The sequence below is a fragment of the Loxodonta africana genome, chromosome 6 (genome assembly GCF_030014295.1).
Source record: "Loxodonta africana isolate mLoxAfr1 chromosome 6, mLoxAfr1.hap2, whole genome shotgun sequence".
NCBI lineage: Eukaryota > Metazoa > Chordata > Mammalia > Proboscidea > Elephantidae > Loxodonta > Loxodonta africana.
In genome coordinates, this window is record NC_087347.1 from 48,489,020 (window position 1) to 48,513,868 (window position 24,849).

Sequence of the window (24,849 nt, forward strand, 5' to 3'; positions counted from 1 at the left end):
CAAGTGGTTCAGCTTCTGGAAACCTGAAGTTTCATCATCTATAAAAACAGGAATAATTCTCACCCTGAAATTGTGTGAATGGAAGCATTTTGTAAACTCTAAATCATCAAACAGCTTGTATTGTTTAATTGTATTGTCTAATTCCCCAATGACCAGTTAAGGGGAAAAAAAAAAAAAAGACAGACTTTGGGTGGCTAAATACCCTTTATTGTGAAAGACTCCTCAGAACGTCCAGAAGAGGCCAACAATTGTTCTGATGTTCACTCTATCAAAATTGTTAAATTAAGTGATATGTGGTTTCAAACCTTCACATAATTTGTAGCACACACATAATTTTATCTAGTTTTGCCCACTCTGGTTGCTAAAGTGCTCTCTCCAATAACCAGGTAAAATCCACTCAATCCAGGGTCTCTATATAATACCTGAAAGCAATCTTTTAAATCAAGAATTAGGATGATACACAAAGACCTGTTGAAAATGACTAAATCTATACCATGTAATGATATCTTCAAACAATTTTGATAACTGTAGACCTACAAAGGACCCAATATGATGGGATTTGACATCAGTCTTTAGCTCCTCACCACTCTGGGACAAATCACTGGAAGAATTTTATTTCTGTCCAAATTCCCTTCTGAGGGTCCTAGGTTTATAATTCTCAACCGTTCCTGAGGATTTCACAGCTAATCACAGATAATCCTTAGACTTCTTTGGTTAACCCCAGAAATAGCCACGTAACACTGTAGTAGTCTATTCCTATGGCACCTCACTTAAAGTGGCTCCTCCCATTGCATTTGTGTAAGCCATGACACTTCATAATATCAGTTAAACAACACCCTGACAACAGCAGCTTAGACCAGGGGTGCCTTAGTTATCTGGTGCAGCTGTAAAAAAATGCCACAAATGAATGGCTTTAACAAAGAAAAATTTATTCTCTCACAGTCTAGGAGGCTAGAAGTCCGAATTCAGGGCGCCAGCTCCAGGGGACGGTCTCTTTGCCAGCTCTGGAGGAAGGTCCTTGTCATCAACCTTCTCCTACTCTAGGAGCTTCTCAGCACAAAGATCCTGGGCCCAAAGGACGTGCTATCCTCCTGGCTCTTCTTTATTGCTGGTATGAGGTCCCTCCATCTCTCTGCTTGATTCTCTCTTTTATATTTCAAAAGAGATTGGGTTAAAACACAATCTAATCTTATAAATGGAGTCTTGCCTCATTAACATAACTGCCACTAATCCCACCTCATCAACATCATAGACATAGGATTTACAAAACACAGGAAAATCACATCAGATGACAAAATGGAGGACAATCACACAATACTGGGAATTGTGGCCTAGCCAAGTTGACAGGCATTTTGGGGGGACACAACTCAATCCATGACAAGGGGTTAGCAAATTTATTCTGTAATAGGCCAGACTGTAAATATTACAGGCTGTATGGGTCATAGGGTCTGTGTTACAATTATTTAACCCCATTGTGGCATGAAAGCAGCCATGCACAAAGCTTAAATGAATAAGCATGGCTGTGGGTTTGGGGTCCTGAAATAAAACTTTATTTTCAAAAATAGGTAAAAGGTCATAGTTTGCCAACCTCTGGTTTAGAGTATTTGTTCACTTAATCCTATGGGCTACATTGAATGCCAGATGATATTGATCTGTTGAGAAAAAATTATTTTTATGAAAAAGGATGCTAAGTGTAACTAACAAAACATCATATAAGATACTCTGTATAGATTTCACTTTCTTCTTAAAGCAACACTATGAGGTGGTTATTTTCTTACCCATTATACAGGTGAGGAAACTGAGACTTCAAAAGCTTAATAACTGGCTCAAAGTTGTATAGCTAGCAGGTGGCAGATCCAGGATTTCACTCTAGGTCTCTCTGAGCCTACTTTGCCCTTTCACCAAAGCATTTAGCTGCCCGTGTGGCATACTAGTGAACTTCTGAACTCATCTAAAAATTCCTGAGCTAATATTCCATATGCTATTCATTAAACTTTCATTAAAGTATGTTCATTATGAAAATGAGTAAGAAAAAATATTTTAGCTGAAATGAATCATGCTTAAATACAAAAGGAAGAATAAAGCTAAACTTTATTCACTATCCTTTTATTTTCAATTGGGCCTATAAAATTCTATTCACAAACTCTTGTAGAAAAAGCTAATAAGAACAGACCCATTTCTAAAGCAGTAGACTTTTCTAGGAAACGAATTATTTTTCTGGAAGTTTCATTGGATATTCTCACTTTCGCATTCCAAACGATGTCACTTAAAACCTTTTTTTTTTTTTTCTTGTGCTTAAATTTGAAATAAAAATTTATTTTGCAAAATTTAACAAAGTTGATATTATGGACCACCCAGGAGACAACTGTTAAAAGGAAAGAATCCCATTATTTAAAAATTCAAAAATTTAACTGGAAGAAATGGTGAACATGATACTCTTTCTCTTGAGGATCTGGTAAACCACATTTAAATGGTTTGTTTTAAGTCTATTTTTTAAATATTTAAAATGTTTTCTTAAATGTACCTCCAACTTCCTTGGAAATTAGAGTCAGTCACTGTTTAAGGTTGTACTCCACGTGTTAACATTACCATATAAGGTGCTAAAAAAAAATCGTTCAAATGTTTTTAAAACATCCAAAGTTCTCTAACTATAAATTACCATGAGGGATGAATGTAAAATTAGGAAAGTAACTCGACATATGCACCTCTAGCTACTAAAACATAGAAAGTAAAACATGTTGAAACAAACTATTAAAACATGTTTAGATTTTTTAAAAATTGGGAAGTACCCATTTTCTACAGTTCTTCCTAATTACTACACCGACTAATAAAAACAAATCTAAAAAGTTCTCAGGCAAAGCAAGATTTGTGCTTTGATAACCAACTAGATGAAGCTGAACATAAATACAAGTGGTAGTTGTGGTCCAGTTACGCTTCCCTTGAAGGGACAAGGGAGATGCAGTTGATAAAATAAACCTCAGAAGCATACAGTGGCGTCACTAGGGTTGGTGTCACCCAGTGCAGTAACTCATGGTGTCACCCCCCCATGGACCTCCTCCTGTACCAGACCATACAGAATCCTTAGTAATGTTTTTTATACTAATAATTTTTTATTCTTTTCCTATTCTAGAAAAAGCTACTGATCTAGGTTCACAAGTACTAATTACCATTAATATTGTAGCTAAAACACCAGAAAATTTGACAAAACCAGTGACCATAATAACACCAGCAGCAACAAAAACGTGTGCCTGGAGCACGTGCAGAGGAAACCACATGATCTGAAGCGTCATTGTGACATGTAATGTAATACGTAATCATTGTCATTGTACTATGTACTGACAGCTCTGGCCAGAGCGCAGTAGAGAGTTCAACATGTCAATTAGCATAAAGTTTTAACCTTGTAGGTGTATTGAAACATGTAAGCCGGGCTTAAAAAAAATGTTTCTGTTGTTATAACTAACTACAGGGGTATTTTTACCAAAAAATAAATAAATTTCTGCTGAAACACTACACAAAACTTTATAGACAGTCATTTTGGTGTCACCCCCTATGACAGTGTCACCTGGTGTGGTCTGCACCCCCTGTACCGCCCTAGCAACACCACGAGAAGCACAGTAAAACTTTTTAACTAGAGGATGCTGGAATTTAACACTATGTCATAATGAAAGGCTACGAATATTAAATTTTATGCATCCTTCTGTAATCCTTTGTGTATTTTGTAGATCTATGTATTTAGAAATAGATACATAGACATAAAGTGTAAGCTGGTAGAAGTCTCTGGATTCAACCTAAAAAATTACGAGAACTTTATCTTAGAGAACATTGTAATTCTAGCGCCATTCCTGCAGGCCTCATTACCTAGCTTTGATTCCTTCGAAACAATATCCTTTTATTTTCATTCTATCTTCATTGCCTAGCAGAATCTGGCAATAACAATAGTAACAACAATAACTAACATTGATTCAGTCCTTTCCAAATGCCAAGTACAAACCTTTTACATAAAATAACTTATTTAATCCTTAAAACAACCTGATGTTACTAAGTACTTGGTAAATTTTAGATGAATGAATAAACGCATGAAGTGATATATTTGTAAATCACACCTGAAATAAGGGGTCTACCCCTGCAAAGATCCACGGCACTGGGACTGGGTACCCCTGCAAAGAGCTCCTCAGCAAGCCCGTTTATAACCCAAAGAGAATCTTTACAGTGCAAATAATCACTCCCCTCTCTAACTCCTCATTTGAATTGAGGTGTAAAGAGGAAGGAAAAAACACTTCACAAATAATGAACTAAAATCTATTATATCAACACGATTAATTTGTAAGTCATTTTTTTAATATTTCCACTTCAAAATTAAGCAAACAGTAGTTTAGAAAAAAAATCTAAACTTAAAAGTTAGGCAAGTAAAACAATATGAGAAAATATTGATATTTAAAAAGATTGAATTAGCAAACTGTTAAGGCTCTGTTCTTAATAGAAGCCAGTTGGCTTGGAGCTAAGGCTGGAAGCCAGGTCATTCAAGGCTCCCACCCTGGTTTGTAGTACACTGGGCATGTCACTCAACTCATATCTTTGGATCGCAGCTACTCTGTCAACAGTTCAGGCTACCTCACAATTATATCACAAAAGAAACCAAAACAATAAGACCCACTTAAAATATAAAGTGGTATATTAAAGTTTATACATGCAACACTTCCATAACTGATTATGATCCAGAACGGCCAATAGGTTTCAAGCTTTTAAGATCTATAAATTCTGGGGACAGTATTTAAATTAAACTGCAGAGGAATGGCAAGAGTTGGCCAAGTGTCAGATGAAACAGAAAGAAATAAAAAAATAGAAAAGTTATTTCTTAGAAGGCATGGGGAGGTTTAAGGTCAGCTAAAAGTATCACTTTCTTAACTGTCCTTCAGCAAACTCCTAATTGTTCTCTGGGATTATGTACTTTATTTGAAAAGTGTTTTAGCAGGAATGGAAGTGAAATAATGCAAAAATAGGACGCTAAAAAGATAGTACAGGGGCCCTGAAGTGTGCAGTGTCTCATTATTTTGTTTGTCAGCTTTAGATTTCCACACATGTGGAAATTCCATTAGTCAAAGCATGTCACTTTTAATAAAATTTCAGACAGAAATTAATTTCTTCACTAATTCAATAAACCAAACAGAATAACAAAGAGTTTATACTTTCCCCTCTTTACATACAAACTGCCCACAATTAAAGCATTGCCTCTTAAGATGATAGAATATAATTAAATTTAAAAATTAAAACTATATTACAAAGCCTCCTTGTTAACTTAAAATGATTGAAGTCTGTAGATAAAATTATAAATGCAAAGGGCTAGGCAAACATGCAAGTCAGTCGGCCACAAAATGTTGCCTAGAATCCCACCACTTCGAGGTTGTGATTTTGGGTAAGACATTTGGCCTTTCCTCATTTGTAAACTGAGGCAATGGTTTGGAAGATCTCTTCTCAGCTTCTTTCCTATAGTATGGTCCTAACTTTCATCAGCCCCTAATTTGAGAGAACTTTCTACACAGATTTATTTGACCAATTACTACAGATAAATTCATACTGGAAACTGGGAGCTCCTTTCTAGCGTAGACAACATTTCAGGCCCTTGATGACCCCTCCCCTCTCTTCTTCAGCTGTCACCATTTTACCAAAAACTCCACCTGTAAACAAGAAGGGAAATAAACGGTAAAACTGAATACTAGTCTGCTTAAATAGACATAATTGACCTAAATGATTGACAATATGTAAAAGTGTATCCATGTGATTTATTGCAAATTACCTACACAGATGCGAGAAAAATGAATGAAAAAGTAAGCGCTTATAACTGTTTGTTCTTGAGAAATTTCCATTAAGAATTTAGTAAGAGCAGATAAACAGGTAAGGCAGGCATGTTGTTGTTAACTGCCGTTGAGTCAGCTCTGATTCATGGCAACCTTACATTGCCCTGAACGACAGAACTAAATGTTGCCCAGTCCTGCACCATCTTCATGACAATTGCTATGTTTGAGTCCATTGTTGCAGCTATTGTGAAGTGCCTCCCAACCTACGGGGCTCATCTTCCAGCACTACACTGGACAATATTTTGTTGTAACCCCTAAGATTTTGAGGGCGGTGGCAGCCCCGGAGGAGTCATCAGCAGCGCCCAGTGCAGGATGGTGCTGGAGGCGGTATCATTGGTGGCAGACAGAGGTGATGCTGTGGCAGCATTAGCCGCGGTGCCCAAGGCTGGTATAAAACCGCGGATTTCAGAGTTGGGGAATCTCCAGTACAGTGCTGAATAGAAGAGGTGATGGGGGCATCCTGATCTTGTTCCTGATTTTAAAGGGAATGCTTTCAAAGTTTCGCAGACATCAATGTCCAGAGGGATAAAGTCACTTTCTCAAGATTTTAAGTCTTGTTGCCTGGACTTGGCCTACAACTACCCTCTGCTGAATGTGGTTTCTAATTTTAGGGTTGCTGAACTAGAATTGTTACTAGGCTTTGCTGGACAGCATAACAGTGGGTGCAAGCATGACCTCCTGATGAGGTAGCTGCATTTACTGAAGAGTAGCTGCAGCCCTGTGGTTCAGATTGAAACTGGAGAATGGTATAGACGCCCATACCCACAGACTCTTGAAGGACTTTCTGATTTATCTGCAATAAAATCATCGTTTTTAGTTTGGATGGTAGCTCATCACCTGTTATCAATGGACTTGGCCATGGCTGGAATCTGTTCACTACCTTCCACTTCAGTTACACTCACTGACCATCCTCTCCTGTTGGTTCTGTGCTGCTTCAGGACACTAAGCCTACATTTGAGATGCAGCGGCCATCTTCCCCAATCCCTCCTGTCCATCCTGACATGCAGTTTTAAAAACTTGCCCTTTTATGACATCCTTGATGTTCTCATCAAGTCCACAAGTTTACTTGAAAGCAGTGTTCAGCAATTTTGAGAGAAGTTTATTTTTGCTCTGACACTTCAACAAGTTAGAGAGATATATATTTCCAGAGATTTTTTGCCAGGCAGAAGGAGAGATTATACAGTCCAAGTTCAGCTGGGACCTTGCCTGGCAGAGAAGTTGCCCTCAAGAAGATAACTATCCCAATATCTGTGTATAAAAATAAATGGAAGCTGTTTCCTTTGCTTGGCTATGCACCACTACCTAAAAATGGGATTGAACAGAAGCGCCCTGAATGCCCCTTGAATATTACATCTTTAGTTAGGTTAGCTTTAGCTGTGCCAAACCGGATTTCCATTTCTTGGGCATCACGAATTGGAAAAAATTATTCCATGACAGCTCACATCAGCCATGTTATTACAGAGATTAAAAATGAAAGGTATACGGCCTCCACCAGACTGAGTCCAGTACAGCTAGATGGTACCCGGCTACCACCACTGACTGCTCTGACAGAGATAACAACAGAGGGTCCCAGACAGAGCTGGAGAAAAATGTAGAACAAAATTCTAACTTAAAAAGGAAGACCAGACTTGCTGGCCTGACAAAGACTGGAGAAACTTTGAGAGTATGGCCCCTGGATACCCTTTCAGCTCAGTAATGAGGTCACTCCTGAGGTTTACCCCTCAGCCAAAGATTGAACAGGCCCATGGAACAAAACAAGACTAAAGGGGCACGCCAGCCCTGGGGCATGTACTGGAAGGCAGGAGGGAACAAGAAAGCCAGTAATAGGGAGCCCAGGGCTGAGAAGGGAGAGTGCTAACATGTCACGGGGTTGTTAACCAGTGTCGTAGAACAAGGTATATACTAACTTTTTAATGAGAAACTAGTTTGTTCTGTAAACCTTCATGTGAAGCACAATAAAAATAAATAAAAGAAAGGCATTAGAAACCCTGATCATTCCAGAGCACTAATTAAAGAAAAGCTTACTGCAGAGTCTGTTAGTGAAATTGCTACAACCAGCCTTCGGGTATCCTTGATGTGTCCTTTAGGGAAAATGAGGCTGACAGCCCCACGTCCTGCAGTGACTCGTGCACATCTGCAGTGTTTTGATGCTGCTCTTTATCTACAAATGAATGAGAAGAAGACCACCTGGATTTGTCCTGCGTGTAACAAAAAGGCTGCCTATGAAAGTCTAATATTAAAAAATTAGATGGGCTTTTTATGGACATTCTCGATGACTGTTTAGATGTGGTATGAAATCCAATTTTAAGAAGATGGTTCTTGGTGTCCAATGAGACCAAAGAAAGCAACTATGAAAATATTCAGTCAAATGTGTACAAAAATAGAAAGTTCAAGTGTTCTGAGTAAGCCTTGCTCAGTGACTATAGCCAATGAGGTGAACAAGAAGAAAGCGGATGTGATTGACCTAACAATAGAAAGATTTTCCGCTGAAGAGTAAGACCCTTCTACCAAAAGGAAATGCATCTTTATGTCAGAAACACAAAGCAGGCCAACCAGGTTCTCATCTACCAGCAATCTTCTGTAAAGGTGCCCAGTGTGTCTTTGGTTGATCCTGCTGCTATTCTGCCTTCATTACCAGACTAGCCAGTACCATTCCACCACACACCAATGTCAAGCATGTCATCAGATTTTCCAGGAGAACAAAGAAGAAATGATATTAATAATGAACTACAGCTTGGAGCATCTTCTGATGCTGTCTGACAACGAATACAAAATAAAACAAATTATTCATATTTATGGAATGGAAACATCTCAATTATTTCAAGAAAAATTATGACGGCCTTATTGCTAGTGCCATGTTGTCAGGTGTGAATGGTACTTGAAGGTTGTATCATAAAAATTTGAAAATGCTAAACATTTACATATTTAATCATGTAGCAATCATGTTCTGTAAAAGTTTATGGCTCAAGAAAGAAAATTTGTTGTCACCAGTAAGGGGAAAGCTAAACAGTTTCACATAATTAGGCATTTAAGATAAAAAAAATTACAATTTTATCAGTGTTAATAAAACCAAATACTTTTAAAAAGATTTTTGTTGGCTAATTTTTGGAAAATAGGTTGCCAGGCCTTTCTTTCTTATCCTTCTTAGTCTGGAAGCTCTGCTGAAACCTGTCTACCATGAAATACCAGTGGCTTAGCTTCCAGCATCATAACATAACGAGGCACCCGCAGTGGGAATGGAGATAAGGGTATAGATTCCAGAGGTATTTTTTAAGGCAGAATCAATAGAATTTTTGTGACGGAAAGAACAATCATAGTAGCAAAAACTGAGTACCTCAATGTTAACTTGGTGATATTTGTTTAAATCTTTTTTTTCTCAACTGAAACAGCTGTATTAAAACTAAAAAGACACAAACAACCTCATGTTAATTGAACTAAATACCCAGGGGAATGATTTTAGTTACAGGGTTTGGTTTTTTTTCCAGACAAAATTATGTATAGTCCCAGAGGACCCCGGAAGCCGGATGTCCTCTAAGCACATATCAGATACTATTAGTTTTGGTAGGCTCATAGGCCAGGAATTAAAAAAATAAAAACTCTAAACAATAACTAAAATGACCAAACACCAAGCACTTGGAGAATTGTTTAAATGATATTAGCAAAAATTATGAAAACTGAGTTACAGAGCAATTGATAATAGCTGCACATGAAAATAACACACACACACACAAAATTAATGAACTAAGGTAATCTACTGCAAGATCAGAAAAGACTATAATTTCTTGCTGGGAATGAGAGAGATCAGGAAAGCTTTTAAAGGAAGTGACATTGGTGTTAGACCTTAAAGTGTACAGTAATTACACTGGCAGAGTTGAGGGGAAGTGTTCTTCCAAAAAAGGGAACAAAGAGCCATGGGAAACTCTGGAGAGTGTTAAAGGAATAGCCAGGGGTTTCCAGCTTGATTGGATCATTGGGTGTATGAACAATACTGAAAATTAAGATTGAAAATGTAGTATGGAGCCAGGTCACGAAAGACCTTGAAGGCCATGCTAGGGAGCCTGAACTTCAGGAACCCACAAAGAGTGGGTTGAACAAAAAAGTGATATGCTCAGCACCCTGCTTCAGGGAGAACAACCTGACAGCAGAAGGTAAAATGGAGAGAATGGATGAAAGTAACAAAGCAATTGCTGTGTAAGAGTTAGCCTAGGGCAACAGCTACAGGTATGAGAGAAAACTTTGAGGCAAAAAAAAAAAGTAGGTAGAGATTGAGAAGACTGGAATTGGAAAAGATTCAGAATAATCCCAGAAAGGAACACAATTGGGAGCGAATTAGCAATGAGATTGCAATGAAGTCAGAGAAGGTCTAATTGCAGCTTGATATTTGTGGTAAAAGCAATCAGACCAATTTTTCAGAGTCTTGTCATGTCTACTTGACCCCTGGAACTGTGGCAGGTGTCCTGCGACCAAGAAGATAGGTAGCCGGAGACTGAAGCTAACCTAATAAGGGCAACAAAGGGTGAAATGGAAAGATCCTAGGCCCTTGAAGATGTTATAGGGTCACTAAATTAACCAAGCTTGGGGTGTTTTTTGTTTGTTTGCTATATGCTAAAACGCTATTGGGGGCAGTGGTGGTTCAGGGGTAGAATTCTTGCCTTCCGTGGAGGGGACCTGGGTTCAATTCTCAGCCAATGTACCTCACGTGCAGCCGCCACCCATGTGTCAGTGGAGGTGTGTGTGTCACTGTGATACTGAACAGGTTTCAGCAGAGCTTCCAGACCAAGACGGACTAAAAAGAAAGATCTGATGACCCACTTTGGAAAATCAGCCAACGCGAACTATGGGTCACAACTGTCCGATCTGCAGCTGACTATGGGGATGGCGCAGTACTGGGCAACGTTTCATTTTGTTGTGCCTGGGTCGGCAGCTGACTTGATGGCACCTAACAACAATGATAAAATGCTATAATAAATCTTATTGTTGAAAAATTCAGCCCAAGTTTATGGCTTTTCTTTTTTTTTTTTAACTCAGTAATGTGAGAGCAGGAGTAGAAAATTCAAATAGTTGGATCTACCCAGAATTAGGGATTTGTGACGCAAGTAAAATAGAACACGGTGGCCAGGGCCTGAAGGTCATGGAATTGGAAAGGCTCAGAATAGTCCCACTGAGGAACACAAGAACTGATGGACCAACAGGTCCATATGGGTAAGAAGGCACGTGAGTCAAATGAGGCATTCAAAGCAATGGATGGGGCAAGAAGCTATTATGGTGAGACTAAAGACCAGATTAATTAGTGGAGAAGACTAAAGAGGGGTGGAACAAAACCTAGATATCATCTGAAAAAGAACATCCCAGAGAAGAGGTGCAGTTTCGAGTGTCAGACAGGTCTGGGGTATCGCTATGCTATAGGGAGCTGGAGTATCATATAAATCAAGGTCATTAAGGTCCAGAGACCAAAGATCTCTGAGGCTAAGGATAGGCAAGGTCACCAGATAAGTATTTAGGTTCCTGAAGATGACAGAAGGAAAAGAGGGAGGCAGCCAAAGTGGACCCTTAATGGAGTGAGAAGTGAGCAGAACATGTGAGCTGAATATAAGCTGGAAAAAGCATGCCGTACGTGGATAGAGTGGAGTTCCAAACAAAAGTTCTTGAGAGACAATGAACAAATAGTCTGGATGTGACGGTGGGAAGCAGGAAATTTACTGACCCCTGCTCCTCACCCTGAGAGCCAAAGAACATGGAAGAAATGACCACTAGTGACGAATTTGGCTCAGGAACTTACAACTTAGAGCAAAGCCAAGATTTCGTTTTGGCAAGAGTGTAGGAGAATGTTAAAGGGAAAGGTTAAAAGATGTGAGGTTTTCGTAATTAATAGAATACTAGAGTGCAGTGGGAAGGCATGGGGGAAAGTAGCACAGCAGGGGAGGCTGAGGCTGAGATGTATAGGCAGAAGGAGAAGCATCATAAGGTGTGCATGTGCACCTCGGTAGTCACTTTTAAAAACAAATGGAGGTGTTAGGCAATTGGGTTTTGGGCTTGGAAAACCAAGCCGGGAGAAAAAGCTAAGAGGAAGATTGGTAGCTGAACGGCCTGGCAAAATATAAATTATAAAAATTTGGAAAGAGGCAAATGTAGATCTGAGTCCTGGCTCTGCCATTTACTAGACATATGACCTTAATCTTCTGCTTCCTCATCATTAAAATAGAAATACCCTGCAGGTGTCTTTCTAAGATTTAGAGACAATCTGTGCCAAACAACCGGCATCATGACAGGCATTGAGTGGACACTCAATAATGTGAAGCATCATTCTGTTTCTACAGCTAGCTTCCAAGTTTCTAGGCCTGCCAGTGCAAACAGCTCTGAATGGTGCAGCTTAGATGAGGATGTATGAAATGAGGATTTCACCCAACAACGTTCCCTGCAAAGTACACGATCCTGTAAGAGAATAAAGCCATTGACTCAGCAATTAAAAAAGAGCGAAAACTCTAAATTAAACTACAATAATTTGGCAGCCCTTAGCCTAAAACACCTGAAGAATATATGGTTGTAGAGACAAACTTTGTGCTCTGTATATTGTTTATTCAGTAAGTCATCCCATTGCAAATTAACTCTATCAGATAAAACTTATATGGTTATTCTAATTGTCTCGTAATCAACTACTACAAAAATTCTCAGCATTAAATAATAATTACTGTATAATTTCACACTATTTTTTTTTTCCTGGCTGAAAGCACACACTGAAGATAAATTACAGCGCTGGTTTAAAATTGTCTTTAGATTTTCACAACTCATAGAGGTCTATGCCATTGATTCCTAAATTTAAAATCTCCAGCCCAGGTCTTTCCATTGAGGTCCAAGCTATCTCTCTGACGTCTCCCCTTCCATATCTAATAGGCAGCTGGAACTTAACATGGTAAAAAAAGAACTTCTGGTATTCCTCCAAACCAGTTCCTCCCCAGGTCTTCTCCTCCTTCATAAATGGCACCACCATTCACCCAGTTATTTAAACCCAGAACATCTGAATCATTCCTGATTTATGATTTTCTTATTCCCTACAAGCATCCATTAGCAAGTCCTGTGGGCTGTACTGCAAAATATGTCTCAGATCCACAACACTTCTCTCCTTCTAGATTGGCACCATCATCCTTCTCTCCCCTGAATTACTGTGCTAACCCCCTAACTAGTCTCCTGGCTTCTCCACCTTCCATTGTCCACCTAGCTGGCAGAGGAAACCTGAAAAACACAAATCAGATCATGTCATTCTTTTGCTTAAAACCCTCAAAGGTTAATTGCTCTTACAATGAACTCTGAACTTCTCTGCATGTCCTGCAGGGCCCACCTGGCCTCACACCTGACCATCTCTCTGGCATGGACTCCTATTAATTCTCCCCCATGCTCCCTGCACTGGCCACACTGGGCTTATATCTGTTCCTTGAACATGTGACATTCATCCCTCCTTTTCCTTGTTGGTTCCTCTGCCTGAAATATCCTGACACCAGACCTTTCATGACTGACTCCCTCTTTTCACTGAGGAGGAAAGGTTACCTCCTCAATGAGGCCATCCCAATCTTAATTACTTCCTCCCTCTGGCCTTTTTCTATCATATCACAACATTTCATTTTTTTCCATACATGTCATCACCAAAATGTCACAATCAATGTAGAATTAATGTAGAAACCATACACAATTAGGCTTAAAGCTTCATCCTACTTGAGACAGATCCTAAGGTTACCTGGAATTCACCTTCAATTCGAAGTTGCTCAAAAATTTGCTAGGATTGACTTCCACCAGCTCCCAGCGGGTAAGAAGTGATGGCGGTAAACAGTCCTAGAGTAAAACGCACTCATATCCCACTACAGTTTCATAGTTCACACCTGCATGCGCCGTGCTGGTAGGAGCCTCTTAGATCAGGAGGTAATCACCTGACAAACACCCAGGTCGTGTTTCTTGAAAAACTTGCATAGACCCCTCCCAGTCAGGCAGAATCATGGGTAGCAGGGGCTGCTCCATGGAGGCCTGGGGGCGAGGGAAGTTTGCCCCTTCAATGGAGAGAATATTGCTGAGACCCCTGTTCTGTGCAGCCGTCTTCCTAGAGTTAAGGTCTTAAGTCCTATGCAGACATAAAGCTGTATCAGTTAGATTCTTCCTGTCAATTACCATAATCCTGTGACAACCATGCAAAGACTTTCAAAGTGCATGGAAAACTTGAAGGGACTTTGTCGAAGGTCATAGGTCTATGTATTGCTATGAAGTCAGCCAATGCTTTTTACATCAGGTAAGAATTAGACCCTGATTAAAAAAAAAAAAAATGTTGCTGATATATAGCAAAGATTATGTGAAAATGTAGTTGTTTAACCAATGTCATAAAACAATGTGTGCTGTTTAATGAGAAACTAGTTTGTTCTGTAAATGTCATCTAAAGTACAATTTAAAAAAAAAAGTAAATAGCATTAATCAAATAAATTGATGAGATAGAGAAAATAAGCTTTTATTAGGCAATCAACAAATATTTGTTGAATGTTGAAAAAATTATAAATGAAAATGTCAAAAATCATAAAATAGTTTGCACTTTACTTTTAAAAACTAAAGTCTGGAAGGGATCATAGCAGTTTTTAAAATGCAAACCCTTCAGATTAGACAAATGAGAATGGGACCCAAAAAGATTAAATGACTTGCTTAAGGTCCTCCAGCAATTCAGAATCTTTTTGGATACATAACATCTTTTCTCTTTTGCACATTTTTAATGATGGAAAAGAGTGAACTGATCATGAAGTGGTAATTTCTTGATTTTGCCCTTGTTCAGGAGTTTCAGTAAAGCTAATCGTAGAAGGGTATTTATTATGAAGTTGTCAGGCATGTAACTGAATTCAACAAGGTCATAATCTCTTGAAGAAAGGAAAAAAGAAACTTTTCTCGTCTCACATCTTGTTATACTTTGTTCTTCCTTTCCTCTTGCTGCATGTAATTTTTTGAAGTAGAATGCCTTCACGATGAATTTATTTTGTAATGATTCTCCAAGAAATTAGAGTTCTAAGCTTTCCAGATATTGCCAAACAAAACTGGTACTTGCCTTTCATTGACACAACTGGGCAACTTGCCTCGAAATCTGACATTACTCAGTGTGTGCCCTCATGGCATAATGCCCAAGTCCTCTATAATCTTACAAAAGCATTTTTTTTCTTTCTGAAGAAATGTTCACTTTCAGATAAGATTTCCATGATTTGAACCAGCTTTTTTCCTTTGTCAATTAGAAAGTCAATTGGAGCCTGATTCAGGGACGAGGCTGATAATTCTATAAATGTGTGCATTTAAAATATTCCTTAAAAACAAATGAATGGGTTCACTTAGTACATTTCTGACTGTTTTTCTATTTTTTTAATTTATAATAATTTGGAATTGGAGAAGGAAATGATGTATGGCTAATTGCCCCCATAAACAACTGCCTCCTTTGCCATAAAACCAGATCTGGTTGATGCCTGGCTATCATTACCGAATATTTTAATCAAAGATTCTTTAGAAAAATCCTGATCAAAAGAGGGAAAATGCAGAACAGAATTTCTAGAGGCATTGAGGCTGGATGAACCCCTGAAACTATTGCCCTAAAATAATCTTTAAACCCTAAACCAAAAATATCCCCTAAAGTCTTCTCAAAACCAAACAATAGTTTAGCTTCACTAGTAAAGAATGTCTGCCTTGAGTATTATGCTCTCTTGAGATCTATTTATATGGGATCAAACTGATAAGAGCAACAGAAATGGTTAGATAGGAACCTTAGGGAGCAGTGAGCTTATGTTAATGGGGGCAGAACAACTCAGAAAAGAAGGGTGAGAATGGTTCCACAACTCAAAGAACGTAATGAATATCACTGAATTATACATGCAGAAACTATTGAACTGCTATATATTTTGCTATGTATATTCTCGATGACAACAAAAAAATTAATAAAATAATTTTAATTTATAATAATTTAACGATTGTTTCAATAAAACACAAACAATACAGACAACTTTTGACTGGGTTCTTAAACTTCCTTGATATTACTCATAAATGCAAAAATGCTGGATCATATTGCTTACTATTATAAAAAATATACAAATGATAAATCCTCATTAGGGGAAAATTTTTAAATCTGTAACATAGAAACTAAAAACCACCTAAAATGCCACCAACCAGAGAGAGAATCATCACTAATATTTTGATAATCATCCTGTCATATGTCTTTCTATGCACATATATAGTTTTAAGTAAATGGAATAGCATGTAAGTTGTCTTATGGTCAAGTCCTTGCTTATTCTAAAATCTTTTGATGGGGCATCTATCTCCCCCTTCCTATCTTACCTCTACTTCTGCTCCTTGGCCAATGGAACAGACTACTGTGTATCCTTCCACAATTCCCTCTATGTTCATACACTCTTATATCAACTTATTAAGAACTTTAATATCAATGTATTTTCTCAGCATCTTTGTTACTTCGTGTTCCCTTCATCCTGTATTTTTTTTAAAAGGCATTGATACCTCCAAGGTCTCCTTTCTCTGTATATTTTGCTTTCGTTTCACTCATCTAGAAACTGAAAGCACTGCCTCATCACATGTGGGGTCCCCACACCTGACACCGCAGAAGGGCATCATGGCTACTTAGTTTTTCCCTTCCTGTTTCTTCTTGATTCATAGCACAAGGGCTCATACAAAAGGCAAGACAATATAAAATCAGTGGTTGATACTGGCAAATAAATAAAGGTCACAATTATGACTGAACAAACAGGGACTTCTCAGTTATTTTTTGCAAAGATAAGAAAATGCTAACCATAAGGATTGACCTTACTAAAACTTTGATCAGGGCAAGTATTTAACAAGCATAATCCCAGCATTCTCAAATAACATAATTTTAGAACATTTAAAATAACAATTTTAAAACATAACATAAACATAACACACAAAAACAGAACATCCAATTTTTTGGTGGTTTAAAAAGATTAAGGGTTTTCATTCTTTGGCTAAAGGAACTAAAAGAAGGGATTATTAAGCACAAAAATATAAATAATCTTCATGTTGAGGACTGGATTATTTTTTAAAGGTTAAATTAAATATAAATAGGGACAGTTTACTAATTAAACTTATTTTTAAATTACATATCCCATACCCCAGACACTGTTAGATGCTGTGGGAAAATAAAGGTGAAACGGACAGAGCTCCTGTCCCCAATAAGCTTATAGTCCAGTGCAATGCCGTCCGACAGAAACAGCGAAGGAGCCACGTGTATAATTCTAAACTTCCCAGTAACCACATTAAAAAAGCAAAAAGAAACAGGTGAAATTAATTTTAATAATATATTTTATTCAACCCAACACATCCAAACTATTATCACTTCAACATTGAATAATCAATATTAAAAATTACTAGAGATATATTTTACATTATTTTTTACAATAAGCCTTCAAAATCCAGTGTTTATTTTATACTGACAGCACATCTCAATTTGCACAAGTCGTGTTTCAAGGGCTCAGTGACCACACGTGGCTGGTGGCTACCATATTGGAGAGCACAAGTCTAGTGGATTTGTCAGGACAAGATAGTTTACGCTATATACAAATAATCCCCAAATCTTAGTGATTTAAAACATCAAAAACGTATTTCTCACTCAAGTAACACAGACTTTGCAGCTTAGCACGGGGCTCTGTTCATTGCGGTCATTCAGGGACTCAGGCTCCATCACATCAGGGACACCAGACAAATCATCACAGTCAACAGGAAGGGAAAGTAGGAATTGAGCATGAGCTATGAAATATTTCGCCCTGAAAGTGAGATGTATTATTTCTGCTCACATTTCATTGGCCAAAGCAAACACATGACCAAAGAAGGACGTACAATCCTATCAACTGCCCAGAACGCTAAGAGATGGAAACACCAATGATTATCACATCTATTAAGTAAACATAGTGAGTCAAAAAATGTGAACAGCCAGTAAAGCATAGGAGGCCAAATGGGTAACACCTGCCCCAAAGCAGAGACAAGAAGGCAGGAAGAGACAGGAAAACGACGAATGGACACAGGGAAACAAGGATGGAAAGGGAAAGGAGAGTGCTGACACAATGTGGGGATTGTAACCAATGTCACAAAATAACTTTCATATAAATTTTTCAATGAAAACCTAATTTGTCCTGTAAACTTTCACCTAAAGTACAGTAAAATTAAAAAACAAAAATGGTTAAGCACTCAATTGCTGGGCGGAGGGTTGGTAGTTCAAACCCACCTGGAGGCACCTTGGAGGACAGGCCTGGCGATCTGCTTCTGAAAGGTCACAGTCTTGAAAACCCTATGTATGAGGCAGTTCTACACTGCACGCATGGGGTCGCCATGAATCAGAACTGATTCAACGGCAAGTAATTAAAACAACAACAGCAATCTTTGCAGAGGCAGACCACCAGGCCTTTCTTCTGTAGATCCTCTGGGTGAGTTTGAACCTGCAACCTTTCAGTTAGCAGCTGACTGAAAACCACTTGCACCACCGGGGATCCTGCTTAAAAGACATTTTATATATATATATATATATCTGGGAATATTTTATACATTAGAGTTACTCACTTAAAATCGGAAAGGTGTGCATCAGGGTTGTATCCTTTCACCATATTTATTCAATCTGTATACTGCGTAAATAATCCAAGAAGCTGAACTACGTGAAGAAGAACACAGCAACAGGATTGGAGGAAGACTCATTAAGAACCTGTGTTATGCAGATGACACAACCTTGCTTTCTGAAAGTGAGGAGGACTTGAAGCACTTACTGATGAAGATCAAGGACCACAGCCTTCAGTATAGGTTACAACTCAACATAAAGGAAACAAAAATCCTCACAACTGGACCAATAAGGAATATCATGATAATGGAGAAAAGATTGAAGTTGTCAAAGATTTCATTTTACTTGGATCCACGATCAACACTTGTGGAAGCAGCAGTCAAGAAATAAAAAGAACTATTGCATCGACCAAATCTGCTGCAAAAGACCTATTTAAAGTGTGAAAAAGCAAAGACTAACGTTTGCCTGATCCAAGCCATGGTATTTTCGGTCACCTCATACGCATGCAAAAGCTGGGCAATGAATAAAGAAGACCAAACAAGAATTGATGCCTTTGAATTACAGTGTGGGTGAAGAATATTGAATATAACATGGACTGCCAAAAGAACAAACAAATCTGTCTTGGAAGAAGTACAGTCAGAATGCTCCTTAGAAGCAAGGATGGTGAGGCTTCACCTTACATACTTTGGACAAGTTATCAGGAAGGACCAGTCCCTGGAGAAGGACATCATGCTTGGTAAAGCAAAGGGTCAGTGAAAAAGAAGAAGACCTCCAATGAGATGAATTGACACAGTGGCTGCAACAATGGGCTCAAACATAGCAACAATCATGAGGATGGCACAGGATTGGGCAGTGTATTGTCCTATTGTACATAGGGCCACTATGAGCCAGAACCTAACAACATCAGCAAAGCTATTCTAAGGAGTCCTGGTGGCACAGTGGTTAAGCACTCGGCTGCTTACCAAAAGGTTGGTGGTTTGAAGCCGCCAGCCACTCTGAAAGAGAAAGATTTGGCAGTCTACTTCTGTAAAGATTTACAGCCTTGGAAATTCTCCGAGGCAGTTCTACTCTGCCCTATAGGGCCGCTCCAAATCAAAATCAGGTTTGATTTTGGGGGGGGGGTTGGCAACGGGTTTGATTTTTTGGGGAGTTTGGCTTTTTTTATGCAAGGGCTGTGTGTGTGTGTGTGTGTATGTGTAAAAAATAAAATTTTTTTGTGTGTGTGTAATAAAAATAAAAATATATATTTTTATTTTTATTGTGTGTGTAGAGAACCATAAATTGACCATTCTGACCAGATAAAAAAATTCCAATAGCACAGAGACAGAAAGTAAAATTGGAAAGCTGAACTGCTATATGGTATGCTGGAAGTCTTTTAATGCAAAGAAATAGATTTTGAACTGTGTCCCTACTTTCCCAGATGGTCGTCTTTAGATACATATATAAAGTCTGAAACCTAGTAAGTATCCCATAAACGACAGCTGTTCTTCTTATCATCGTTAGGGGATCTCCGATAACACTATGTGGCGCATTCACTTTGATGAGGCTACTGGACTGGCCTCTTGGGGCCTCCAAAACTTCTGAGTTTTATGTGACTACTTGGGTTTAACTCTCCCAAAGTCAGAGTTCCATCTAAACTAATCCAATTTACTTGTTGTCATGGTTAATGTTATCTGTCTACTTGGTTAGGCTATGATTCTCAGTGCTTTGACAGTTACTAAGATAATCACTTTCCATTTTGCAATCTGATGTGAGCAGCCAATCAGTTGAAGTGGAAGTTTCCCTGGGGGCGTGGCCTGCCTCCATCGTATAAATGGATGTTCTGGAAAAGCTCACTCTTTTTCTCGAGTGCACTTTTCTCATCACCTGACCTCTGGTTCATGGGACATAAGGCTGCAGAAGTCTCTGGCCTGCTGCCTGACCTGCAAATTTTGGTCTCATCAGCCCCTGAAACCATGTGGGCCAGCAGAGGTCGTCAGCCTGTCACTTGACCCACAGATTTGGGACTTTCTAGCCCCTACAATTGCATGAGCCATTTCCTTGAAGTAGATTTATATACATGAAAATATACATGTATTATATATTTATATACACTTCACTGGTTTTGCTCCTCTAGAGAACCCAGACTAAGATGCTTGTGAAAATTAAATTAAATTAAGCAAAACGGCTTGATTTTGGGGCCCCTAAAAAGCAGAAATTCTAGAGCATAATGTAATACATGAAAGCAATATCCACATAGGTAAATTAGACTTCTGAGTTGCCCTGAGGTAATAGAATGCCACTGGAATAATAAATGAAAGACAATTAAGCTGAATAATGACTATGGTCAGTAGAAGCCACTCAGGCAGATACACATCACCAGTAGGAAGCTGTTAGAGACTACTAGCGTGTGGAAGGGATTGGGCCTTACAAGAACAAGGGAGAAACCAAGTCACCCAAATGACTATAACTTTTCCAAATCTGAGGGATCAGGCCTATGAGCTAAGTGAGGAAGCATCTAATTTCTTCTGTGCCTCTTTTTAACTGAATAAAGTAATTCAAAGTCCATGCTCATTATAAAGCTCAGCATTTAAAGTGCACTGACATTTTATTAATACTAAAAATAAAGCAAGAGAGAAGGTGTAATTTTTCCTCTGGGTTTCCTACCTTTTCTTGTAGGACCATGAGGGAGACATAACTTTTCTGACCACCTTTTTAACTGTCAAGTAGATAATGAATATACAAGCAAGTCATTGGAGAGTCACTAAAGAAACTCCCAAAATAAATAAGCATAAGACAGAAAGCAGCGCTCCTGCACTTGAGCAGACTAATTATTTCAGTTAGAACTACTCAGATTAGAATTAATTCCAGTTGCCTGTATGTATCCAATGATACTCAAGTTACTTCTAAACTTAGGACAAAGTTATCAGTAAGCAAGCTGAAAGTGAACTAAACATCTGACATAATGTGGCGGTTCTCCCACACAGTAGGAAAGTAGGTTTTTGTAAGGTCACAGAGACAACTGCTTCCTGGGGTTCCAAGATGTCAGCACCTGCTCACTCTCTGTTCCTATAATCTCCAAGTTGGAGCATCAACCTCCTCTTCTTTGTTTGGTTCTGCCCCAGGCTCTGACTTTATTCTGTCCCTAGGGCCTACACTGGTATAAGACATTAGCTAACGTTAGTCAGCACACAGAAAATCTCTGGGTGAAAGGAAAAAGCCAGCCAGAGATTTTAAAACCACCACAGGTAACCCACATGTGGTTAATCAAGTAATTACATAGAAAAACCATTTGTATTTTATTCTGCTTTAAATGCCCCCAAAATGCACATGGTGACCTTGGGCATCAGCAGCTGCTCATAGCTACCCTGAGTGGCCTTTTCACTGACACCCTAAATGACCCATAAATATATGTACCATCTTTCCTTTTATGTTTCTATCTGTCTAACAGGGAAGGGAGGACAAAAACGTAGATGAAGTGGCTATGAAAAAAATTCACAAGTCATTCTAAGCACAGAGTCTTTTACAGTTTATTTTTCTCTCATTGAAAAGAAAAACTATACACTATGCCATGTAAATTCCAAAGACAGTTTCGCCATTTCTATTATTTAATGCAAATTATTCATTTCTATTTGTCGTAGAACTGATACAGATATAGCCTTCCTCCAAGTCCACTTATTTTTCTAAAACACAATATATTTCTTATACTTTCCATCCCTTTTACCTGAATTGAAGAGGCAGGAAGTATCTCAGTCTCTGGGCCAAGAGAAAGCACCATTACCACCTATCCTTATACATCAAAAATAATCCCCTAAGGTCTGAAGTTTCATTTTCAAAAACACAGAATCTATTATCTGGTTGGAGGAAAAAGATGTTAACTGCCCTAGGACCTAAGCTTATTTTGTCTCTGAGCCAAACAATACTACAGTTCCTAACAGAATGGCATACTAAGCAATCTCCCAAGAGCTATAGTCAGTAATTTGCTAAAATTATTCCAAAAAGGCAGCATAGAAAGCATAAAACTTGCTTAGTATAATATTTCTTTTCCTATGATTTAAAGGGAAAGGGACTTACAAGTAAATTACTAGGTGGATTAAAAAATAATAAAACTACAAATCTATTCAAGATGAAAATATGCAACTGGTTCGACTTAATGAAAGAAGCCTTGGTGGTGCAGTGGTTAAAGCATGCAGCTGCTAACCAAAAGGTCAGTGGTTCAAACCCACCAGCTGCTCCAAGGGAGAAAGATGCAGCAGTCTACTTCCACAAAGATTTACAGCTTTGGAAACTCTTTAGGGCGGTTCCACTCTGTCCGATAGAGTTGCTATGAGTAGGAATCAACTTGACGGCAATGGGTTTGGTCTGGTACAGTTAATGATGGCCTTAATATATTCAAACTTAATAGAAAGACAAAGTAAAAGGAAATGTTCTAAGAATGGAAAATCTAGAGATAAGCTACGTCTCCCAAGCAGAAAACATACCATTAGACATTAAAAATCTAAACATCCTGTTTCTCAGGATGTCTTTCATACAAATTATCCACAGGAATCCAAGTACCAAGGAAAAAAATTTGCACACAAAAACCGATATTCAAATATGCACTCCAGAAAAATCGACAGAAAAAAAATATTCTTGCTGAAATGGAATATGGCAGCTATTTAAAATTAACACGCTTATGACTATTATAAACTATTATTGATTTCAATTATTGAAGAGTAACCAAATGCTAAGTTCCAAAATATAATTTGGGAACATTCCAGAATGCTTCTAAAACTGTATGTCCTATAGAACATAAATGCATACCGTTTGCCAAGAAACTGACAAAGATTCTAATGTTCCTGAATTATACGAAGGATGGCTTCTAGAGAAACCATAACAATGCAATGCATCTGAAATACATTTTGAAACACAGAAAAGTAGACCATATTTGCTGAACTATATGCCTGATGGAATTAATTTTCAAGGTTCTGAGGGCAATTCATACATGATATTGTCCATAGCTATAGGGTCACTATGAGTCGGAATCGACTCGACGGCACTTGGTTTTTTGGTTATTGTCCAGAAAAAGTGGCCATAGGCATGTTAACATGGAAAAAAAAAAAAAAAAGAATGTAGACAGGCCAACCATACTGAGTAGTCAGTAAAGTAGATTTGGTCCTCTAAGCCTCTTCCTTACTGTGCCCTTTTTCCCTCTACTATTTCCAGACGAACAATGCCCCTGGGTTTCATCTTTTCCCTAGACCCCATCAAAATGTATTTGCAATAATGGCTCTAACATCAGCACTTTGTTCCTGTGTCAGTTCAGGCCATGTGTGCTGCTCCTCTCAGAGGACCCTGCGTTATGAACTTCCTGTCCCATAATGAATGACTTTGTCCTGGTCAAAACGATTTCAACATTCAGAGAGCAACTGGAGAAGTTGTGAGGCATTTTACCTTTGAAATCTTACTATTAAACAACTGTCCATTCTGTTTTCCTATAAATCCGGCCTTTCTATAGGAAAGGTAACGCTCACATTTGAAACAGCGTCATAAAATAATCCTAATCCATGCAAAATTAGCAGGTTCTATTTTTTTTTTTTTTTTTTTAGGGTCACCATGAGTCAGAATGGACTCGGCAGCAACGGGTTTTGGTTTGGTTTATTTGTACATCAATGTTCTTCTATCATTTTACCTGGCGACTCCACTCAGTGGTTCTGAAGAACCCAGTTCACAATTTCTACTTCCTCCTAACAAAAAAAAAAAAAGTGTTCAAGGATATATAAGCACTGCTTTCATAAATTCAAGAGAAGGGAGCACTCTGAGGAGCCCAGAGAAGGCTACCCTGGGAAAGGTGATGAGCTACACAAGACACGATGGAAAGCTGTCACCCAGCCCAAGCACAGGCATTCATTATGTTTCAGAAATCCTAGTTCTTCTCTTTGTCACTTTTAATCAGGGAAGTGGAGCTGCCACAGATGCTCAGTAGCAAGTGAGATAAGGGTCAAAAATTCAAATGCCTATAGGAGCTCAACAAACTCACAGAAATAAATGCAGTAGACCAAGTGAGTGAGTTATGAGGAGTGGAGGGGATCCTGGAGACACCAAGCCCCTCTATAGGTGGCATTTGTGACTCAGCTACATTGTGGCCATGCAGCAGTGCCAGATTGTTGGGATTTTTTTCTAAAGAAACCAGAAATACAGATTTTCATGTTGAATTTCTTAGCAACTAATAATAATATAATTTTTAAAAAACACTGGGTGGGACAACCCTGGATAAGCCAAACTAAAGCCAGGTGTGTCCCGCTGGTCACCAGTTTGGTGCTTCTATCACACAGTAGTGATCATCAACCCCAACCTCAAAAGATTTCACAAATGGCGTTTTACCCTTGGAACAGAGAGAAATTAAGTGACTTGGCCAAAGTCACATAGCTAGTTTGAGGCAATTAATTAATTAATACATAAACA

General features: G+C 38.5%; 1 protein-coding gene and 1 pseudogene across 2 annotated transcripts in view; one reads left to right on the top strand and one right to left on the bottom strand.

The window, feature by feature from the left end:
• The window catches only part of PLCL1 (phospholipase C like 1 (inactive)), a 386,099-nt gene that overhangs the window by 197,321 nt on the left and 163,929 nt on the right, over window positions 1-24,849 (bottom strand). The window lies entirely within an intron of this gene.
• LOC104845489 (E3 SUMO-protein ligase PIAS2-like) lies at window positions 6,201-8,978 on the top strand (annotated as a pseudogene).